Source organism: Theropithecus gelada, chromosome 5 (genome assembly GCF_003255815.1).
Source record: "Theropithecus gelada isolate Dixy chromosome 5, Tgel_1.0, whole genome shotgun sequence".
NCBI classification, from domain to species: domain Eukaryota; kingdom Metazoa; phylum Chordata; class Mammalia; order Primates; family Cercopithecidae; genus Theropithecus; species Theropithecus gelada.
The window spans coordinates 9,372,939-9,381,581 of NC_037672.1; the positions used below are offsets into that span (position 1 = coordinate 9,372,939).

General features: G+C 43.5%; 1 pseudogene; it reads left to right on the forward strand.

Moving 5' to 3' along the window:
• The first annotated feature begins 7,845 nt into the window (after positions 1 to 7,845).
• LOC112625392 lies at positions 7,846 to 8,430 on the forward strand (annotated as a pseudogene).
• The last annotated feature ends 213 nt before the right edge of the window (positions 8,431 to 8,643 follow it).

Here is an 8,643-nt window from a genome sequence, read left to right on the forward strand (position 1 = left end):
AAATAGCGTTGCAGAGGTCACTCTGACTTATACGAAAGGGTAGAGCTCAACTTTACAGGTCAGGTGGGATTTGAATAAGCCTCATGGTGAAAGGAAGGGATGGTATGAGGAGAACTAATAGGATCATAGTTAGCAGCCCTGGGGGAAACACTGGCCTGAAGGCAACCCTGAGTATGCCCACTTCCCAGCTGGGTGCCGAGGCAAGGTCCCTGCATGTATAACATTGAGTGAGATAATAATGGTGGCAACCTCTTAGATTGTTGTGAGACTTAGCGAAATGAGCTATGTCTTGTTTTTAGGACAGTACCTGTTAGTACATAACAAATATTAGCTGCTACTGTTGTAACTCAGACTGGGAAGAAATAAAGGAAGTTGATTGAAAATTCACTAGCACCTTTGGAATAAACTCCATATTAGCCCCATTCTCCCAAATAGATTTGAAGCAAGGAAGTGAAAGGAGACAGGTGATGAGATTTTTCAACTTCAGCAGAGTGTAAACACAGAATAACAGCAGCAACAGTTACCTTTCAATGAGACTTTATGTACCAGATGTAGCTCTGTGTGTTACATGTATTAACTCATTTAATCTTGATATCAACTCAATGAGGTGGGAACTTTTAATATTCCCATTGTATAGATGAGGAAACAGGCACAGAGGGGCTAAGTGTATTCAAGGTCATGTGGCCAACGAATGACAAAACTAGTGTGATGATTAACTGCTAAGGCTAAGAGATGCCCAGGTGGCCGGTTGGATGTTACTTGTAAGGTCTTTCTGGAAGAGATTAGCATTTGAACCCAGTAGACTGAATAAAGATCATCCTCACCAATGTGGGTTGGCATTATCTAATTTCGTGAGAGCTTGACTAGAACAAAAAGAAGAAAAGCCAATTTGCTCTCTTCTTGTACTGGGATATCCACCTTTGCTCAGTCAGTGGCTCCTTTGGTTCTTAGGCTTTTGAACCCAGGCTTAATCACCACTGGCTTTCCTGGGGCTCCAGGCTGCAGATGGCGGATCATGGGACTTCTTGGTCTCTACAATTGTGAGTCAATCTCTTCTCTTTCTGTATATGGGTTCATACATCTAGCATCCATCCATCTATATTCTATTGGTTCTATTTCTCTCGGGAACTCTAACATGACCGGAATGTAAATGCATGGGATCTTGTCCCACATTTCCACTGCTTAGCTGCCATATGAACCATCGAAAATCAAACCTATCTTCTTTTGGGGATGGCGGGGGTGAGGAGCTATAACTGTATTATTACAGTTCTTTGCACGTTAAGCTTTATGCCAAATTTGTACAGAATCTGGCAACACACAGTGTAGCAGTGAGGATGACCAGAGGTCACTCTTGTTGCCATCTTGGCTTTGGTGGGTTTTGGCCGGCTTCTTTACTGGAACCTGTTTTCTCAGCAAGGTCATTATGACCTGTACCTTATACTGACTTCCTATCTTATCCTGTGACTTAGAATGCCTTAACCGTATCTGTCTGGGAATGCAGCCCAGTAGGTCTCAGTCTTATTTTACTCAGCTCCCATTTAAGATGGAGTTGCTCTGGTTTAAATGCCTCTGACAAAGCTGTTTGTCTCAATGTTGTTTGTTTGCCTCAGTGTTGCTTGTTTGCCTCAAAGCTGTGTGTACTGAAGCCACTCCCAATTTGGGTTTCTAGAGTTAGCAAATAAAAATACAGATGCTCGGCCAGGCACAGTGGCTCATGCCTATAATCCCAGCACTTTGTGAGGCCAAGGCAGGTGGATCAAGAGGTCAGGAGTTCAAGACCAGCCTGACCAACATGGTGAAACCCCGTCTCTACTAAATTTACAAAAATTAGCCAGACTTGGTGGTATGTGCCTACAATCCCAGCTACTCAGGAGGCTGAGGCAGGATAATTGCTTGAACCCAGGAGGCAGAGGTTGCAGTGAGCAGAGATTGTGCCACTGCACTCCAGCCTGGGCAACAGAGACTCTATCTCAAAAAAAAAAAAAAAAAAAAAAAAAAAGTACAGATGCTCAGGTAAGTCTGAACTTCAGATAAAGAATGAAGTTTTTCTTTGATAGACCATGTCCCATGCAATATTTAGAATGTACTTATTTAGAACATACTAAAAAAAAGTATTGATCTGAAATTCAGATTTAACTGAACATCTTGTGTTTATCTGGCAGCCCTACCTTGACTATATCCAGTAGGTGTTGTGTGTTGCTAAAATTACCAGTTGCGTTTCCTACTGAACACAGTCACATGCCTTGCTTCTCAAGCCTGACAATGAGCTGCGGCCCATAGAGTAAGTTCAGGCCAGAATGTCTCAGTTGCTTGAGAGAGTTCCAAATTAAAGTGAGTTGTGGGGAATATTCTAAACTTTTCAGAGTCAGTCCAGTGTAGTGATAGAAAGTAAGACTTAAGTGAGTTTAGTTCAAGGTATGCTAAGGCTTGGGAAAAGTGCTTCGCCCTTCCTGATGCAAGCATGGGGATGAGCGCATGACAGATGTCTTCCACGGCTTCAACCCTTCACCACCGCCTGGGGATTTCCCGCATCCTGCCTTTGTTCTATTCTTACTTGATTTAGTCTCACTTTGAGAAGCACATAGTTAAGTAATTTTCTAGGGAGCTCAGATATGCCCTCTGGCCAAGATTGACAGACAGTCCAGGAGGCTGTTCTAGCACCAGGCAGCTTAGTGTTAGGAAGAACGGTAGGTTTTAGGAATAGGAGGACAGAGTGGCAGCATAAACTGTCAGAGGCAAGGTGGACACGTAGAAATAGGCAAGAAGGACAGAATCACAACCAGGAGGACTCACCTGTAGGAATCTATAGTGATAGTTAATACACCACCCAGTTGCTAGGGGCAAGGTCGATTGACAGCCAACAAAAAGTACCACTAGATTCATGAAAACTGAGACTGACATCAGCCTTCCCAGTGAAAAGCCATGATTCTTAAGTTCCAGAACTGAGCCACTGATTCAACAGAAGCCTGAATCTCCTTGAGGAAAGACTCTGCAATAGGACAGGAAGTATATTCACTAATTTCCCAGTCCTTCCTCATAAGAAGTTACAGCCTTTTATCATCATATCTGTACACTGGGGGAAGGGAAATACCCATATCTTTCAAGGGCAGTTGGATGGATATAGGGTCTAAGAGGATGCTAAAACCATGAAGGCTAACATGCCTTCATGCTTCCTTCTTAGATTGGACGAGGTAAATAGAGGCCAGGTGGCAAACAGAGTCCTGGCCTAAATCCATTTCACAGGGGGTCAGTGCGTTCGTGGACTCACCTGTGTTGATTTTCCTGATCCCTGAGTGAATTGATCAGGATGGATATACTTAGTAACTGGCAGAACACTCACACTAAGTCCTTGAACTGTGGAGTACACCTATGTAATCGGAATAGCTAAGTGGAACCCTCTGAAGTTACCCAACCTCCAGGCCAAGGGAGTAAATATACAGCAATATATTATGTAGGCTGGAATGGCAACGAGTGCCATTGGAGTGCTGCGCTCAAAGATTTTAAGGAGATAGGGTTGCTGCTCCCCATTACATCTCCATTTCATTTGCCAGTTTGGCTCCTGAAAAAAACCAGATGGCTCACGACTGATATAACTACTGTCAACTCCATCAAGTGGTAGCCTAATTATAACTATTATTATATTGTGGTTTCATAATTATCATAGATAATTATGACATAGCTTCTGGCTACTTAGTATGTGTTCATTGATTTGGTGAATGTATTCTTTTCAATCCCATCAGAAGAGAGGATCAAAAGCTTTTGCATCTGCCTGGGATAGACAGTGGTACACAATCAGGGTCTTGTCCCAGGAAATTGTACTCTCTCTAATGCTTTCTCCAGCAATATAGTTTAATGGCTGTTCTATCATCTGGATGTTACACAGACTATTATGCTGATCCATTATATTGATGAAATCATGAAGATCTGACCTAAAAAGGAGAAAACAGAGACAACAGTGGAAGCCTTAATAAGGTATATGTGTACCAGTTGGTAGAAGAAATCCCTACAGAATTTCAGCAGCCGGCCAAATTTGTGAGGTTTTAGGGGAACAGTGGTTATTGCATCGTACATATACTTCCTGTTGTAAATTAAAGGAACTATGAAGCCCTTCTGATTTGGAAAGATCATATCTCATGCTTGGGAATATTGCTGTCATCCACTAACTGGGTTGACTCTGAAGGCTGCCAGTTTTGGAGGGCCAGGAACAAGAAAGCAATCTGCAACAGATTAAGCTACAGCTCCAAGTAGCTCTGCCACGCAACTGGAAAATCTCATGGTGCTAGAGCAGGATCAGAATGCATGACCTGTTGGTCAGCTGCCCGTTTTTGTAAATAAAGAACTATTCGGTTCTCTAAGAAATTTTCCTCTCTTTGTTCTAGGGCAATGGCTCTCAAATTTCAGTGTGTGTATGCATATGTATGTATGTATGTGTGTATTCCTCCTATTCAGAGGGCCTACAAATGCATGAATGGGGAGAGATGTGAAAGCCCTTTTTTTTTTTTTTTTTAAAACAATAGAATAACACCTAATATAAAAGGAATGGAGTTCAAAATCAGCAGTGGATGCTGGGGATTAAAGTTTGAGATAGTTACACAGTCTCAAAGTGTCCCCTGTAAGCTGCCTATTGATTATAGAGGGAAAAATAGTAGCTTTAAAGTGGAGCAACCTAACAGACACCGCCTAAACAAATCATGAGCCCACCTGGTGCCCTTATCGTGGTTTCTAAATGTCATTCCCAACTAAAAGGAAGCTTGTAATCTTGGAGAAGAGGCCAATTTCAGGATGAAGACAGGGACAAGATGAGCCTGGGGCCACTTGTCCAGAGGTAATGAAGTGTTCAAAGAATGACGGCGATGTATCAAAAGCACATATAGGCCATGTTGAGGAAGGTCCCATTGGACAAATATCTGAACATTTTAAAGGCAAAATAAATGATGGCAGTAATGAATAACAGTCATCTCTTGGTTTCTGTGGGGTATTGGTTCTATGACTCCCCATGAATGCCTAAGTCCCCCAGTAGGCCCTCTGTATCCTTGGATTCCACATCTGTGGACTCAACCAACCACAGATCAAGTTCCCATGGATATAGAGGACATACTGGGTACATGTTAAAAAAAAAAAAAAAAAAAAAAGTGAATCCATGCATCTCTCGCTATATAAATGAGTAATTATATAAATGGGGAGAAGTAAAAGCTTTTTATATAAAAAAAAATAGAATAACACCTAAATATGGAAGAAAGGATGGAGTTCAAAAATGAGCATTGGTTGCTGTGGACAGAAGTTTGAGATAGTTAGTCTAAAAGTGCCCCTTACAAATTGCCTATTGATTACAAATGAGAAAACAGTAACTTTAAAATGGAGAAACCTAACACATCACCTAAACAAATGATCAAAGTTAACACTAGCAATTTTGGAACAAATGAATGTCATGAGCCTTCTGATCAGAGGCACCAAGAAGGACACACCATCACTTCTGGTGGAATCCTGCCATGCATAACCTGAATCAAATCATGAAGAAAATTCAGACAAACCCAAGTGTCTTTTTTTTTTTTTTTTTTTTTTGACTTTGACAGATTTTTCTACCAAAAAAAAAAGTGACCTTTACTCTTCAAAATTATCAAAAGGAGAATGAGGAGCTATTCCAGATTAAAGACATGACAACCACAGCACGTGATTCTGTACTGGATACTGCACTGGGCTGGGGGTAAGGGGAGCTAGAGCAGACATTGAGACAATTGATGGACATTTGATTAAAAACTAAGAATTAGATAATATCAGTATTAACTTCTCTGGGTTTCCTAATTGTACTGTGGTTATATGAGAGAACATTCCTATTCTTCAGTCAAAGGTTTTGATGTTTTAAGCTTAATCTCAAGTGGTTTAGAAAAAATGTGTGGGTCCCCATTTGTGTTTCTATGTGAATATGAATATACATTTACACAGAAACAAAAAAGGGGAAAGGTAAACAATTGGTGAATCTGGGCAAAAGCTATATAGCATTTATTATACTATTGATGTAATGTTTCTGTAGCTCTAATACCATATCAAAATTAAAAGCTTGGAAAAGACTACAAAAGAAAGAGGAGACTACGGGAATGCAAGATGACAATGCAATGGTCTGGAGGGTCACAGTAAAGAGCCAAGACTTTACTCAGTGGAGCCACTAATGGGTTGTAGGTTGGGGATATTTTGGAGGATGACTTTAGCCATGGTATACAGCAGGAGGAAGATTGGAGACCTGAGAAACAGTTTAAAACAGTAGCAGCACCAACAACAAACTTACGATAAAGCCTGGGGACTGAATGATGGAATTTAACCCACATAAGCATCAGCACTTCTCACTGTGAATCCTGATCGTGTCCCTTTATTCCTGAAAAGCTGAAGTAAGGAAATGTACTCAGTAAACCTTGATTAATCCATATCCATCTGTTTATGGACATCAGGAGAGTACTGGTGTGGCTTGCTCAGTGCTATGTAGTAAACAAACTTCTAAGGGACAACAGACTCTCGCTCTGTTGCCCAGGCTGGAGCATAGTGGCACAGTCATGGCTCACTGCAGCCTCATCCCCCCAGGCTCAAGGGGTCCTCCCGCCTAAGCCTCCCCAGTAGCTGGGACTACAGGGCATGTACCACCATGCCTGGCTATGGATTGACTGATTGTTGAGATGGAGTCTCACAATGTTGCTCAGGCTGGTCTCTAACTCCTCCTGGGTTTAAGCCATCCTCCTGTGTTGTCCTTCCAAAGTGTTGGGATTACAGGTGTGAGCCACTGTACCCTGCCAGTAGTAAAATATTAACCCATTTCTGGATGAACAGACCGAGGCATAGTTCATTTACCAAGCTTTCATTAGGAATTGAGTTCTTGACCACCTGGAACATTTTCCCTGGGCCTTTGTGGGTATTTATCCTAGAGGATACACTGCTTTTGGTGGGTTTGTGGTTTAGGAAAGAACCCAACTGGAACCAGGTCTCCTGGGGCCATAAGGCCCTGCTCTGCTTAGCATCCCCTAGCCAGGCTGGATTCTCAACACTTTGTAAATCTTAGTCATCTTTCTCTGCTACTCTAATTTCCAAAGTGGAGATAAATAGCACCCACTGGCCCAGCTTGGTGGCTCACGCCTGTAATCCCAGCACTTTGGGAGGCCGAGGCGGGCGGATCACCTGAGGTCAAGAGTTCGAGACCTGCCTGGCCAACATGGTAAAACCCCATCTCTATTAAAAAATACAAAAAAAAAAAAACAAAAAAAAACAAAAAAAAACTAGCCGGGCGAGGTGGCAGGCGCCTGTAGTCCCAGCCACTCGGGAGGCTGAGGCAGGAGAATGGCGTGAACCTGGGAGGCGGAGCTTGCAGTGAGCTGAGATCCGGCCACTGCACTCCAGCCTGGGCGACAGAGCGAGACTCCGTCTCAAAAAATAAAATAAAATAAAATAAATAAAAATACAAAAGTTAGCCGGGCGTGGTGGCAGACGCCTGTAATCCCAGCTACTCAGGAGCCTGAGGCAGGAGAATCGCTTTAACCCGGGAGGCGGGGGTTGCAGTGAGCCAAGATGGCGCAATTGTACTCCAGCCTGGGGGACAAGAGCGAGACTTCCTTGCAAAAAAAAAAAAAGCAGCACCCACTGCAGAGTTTTGCTCTAAGGATGAATTGAGATGAATAAATGTAACACAAGTGAAAAAAAAAAGGAGTTGGGGGTCGGTGGGGCCGCAGCCCCCGAAGCTGGGTGTGGGTGGGCCGTGCCCGTGCATGCCCGGCTACGGGGAGAGGCGTGGCACATGTGGGGCGGGGCCTGAGTGTGCCTGCGTCGCACCACTCCAGGAGGCGGAGGCTATTCCCTGGAGGAAAGATGGGCCACTACGAGGCTGCAGAGGAGACTGCCTTTATTGTTGAAGTGAGCAACATTGTAAAAAAGGCTGTAGAAAGGATAATTGGGGCCGGGCGCGGTGGCTCTCGCCTGTAATCCCAGCACGTTGGGAGGCCAAGGCAGGCGGATCACAAGGTGAGGAGTTCGAGACCAGCCTGGCCAAGATGGTGAAACTCCGTCTCTACTAAAAATACAAAAACTAGCCGGGCGTGGTGGCAGGAGCTTGTAGTCCCAGCTACTCATAGGGAGGCTGAGGCAGGAGAATCGCTTGAACCCGGGAGGCGGAGGTGGCAGTGAGCTGAGATTGCGCCATTGCATTCCAGCCTCGGTGACAGAGCAAGACTGTCAAAAAAAAAAAAAAAAAAAAAAAAAAAAATTCACCATTGGTGGTAATAATGTTTGTCAACACAGCAAAGTGAACCAGTGGACCACAAACGTGGAACAAATTTTAAGCCAACTCACCAAGCTGGGAAGACAATTTAAATACATGGTGACCTGTGTAATTACACAAAAGAATGGAGCTGGATCACACACGGCAAGTTCCTGCTTCTGGGACAGCTCTACTGATGGGAGCTACACTGTGCAATGGGAGAATAAGACCATGTACTGCACTGTCGGTGCCTTCGGACTGTCTACTTGACCTCCCAGTCCATCCTATAACCTTTCTGCTTTTGTCTCTAGTTCATCTTCTAACCACCAGCCATGAATGCAATGAACTCCTTTCTCGTTCTCTTTAAGTGTGTTTTATGGCACTCTCAAAAACCAAATGATTGCGCTGTG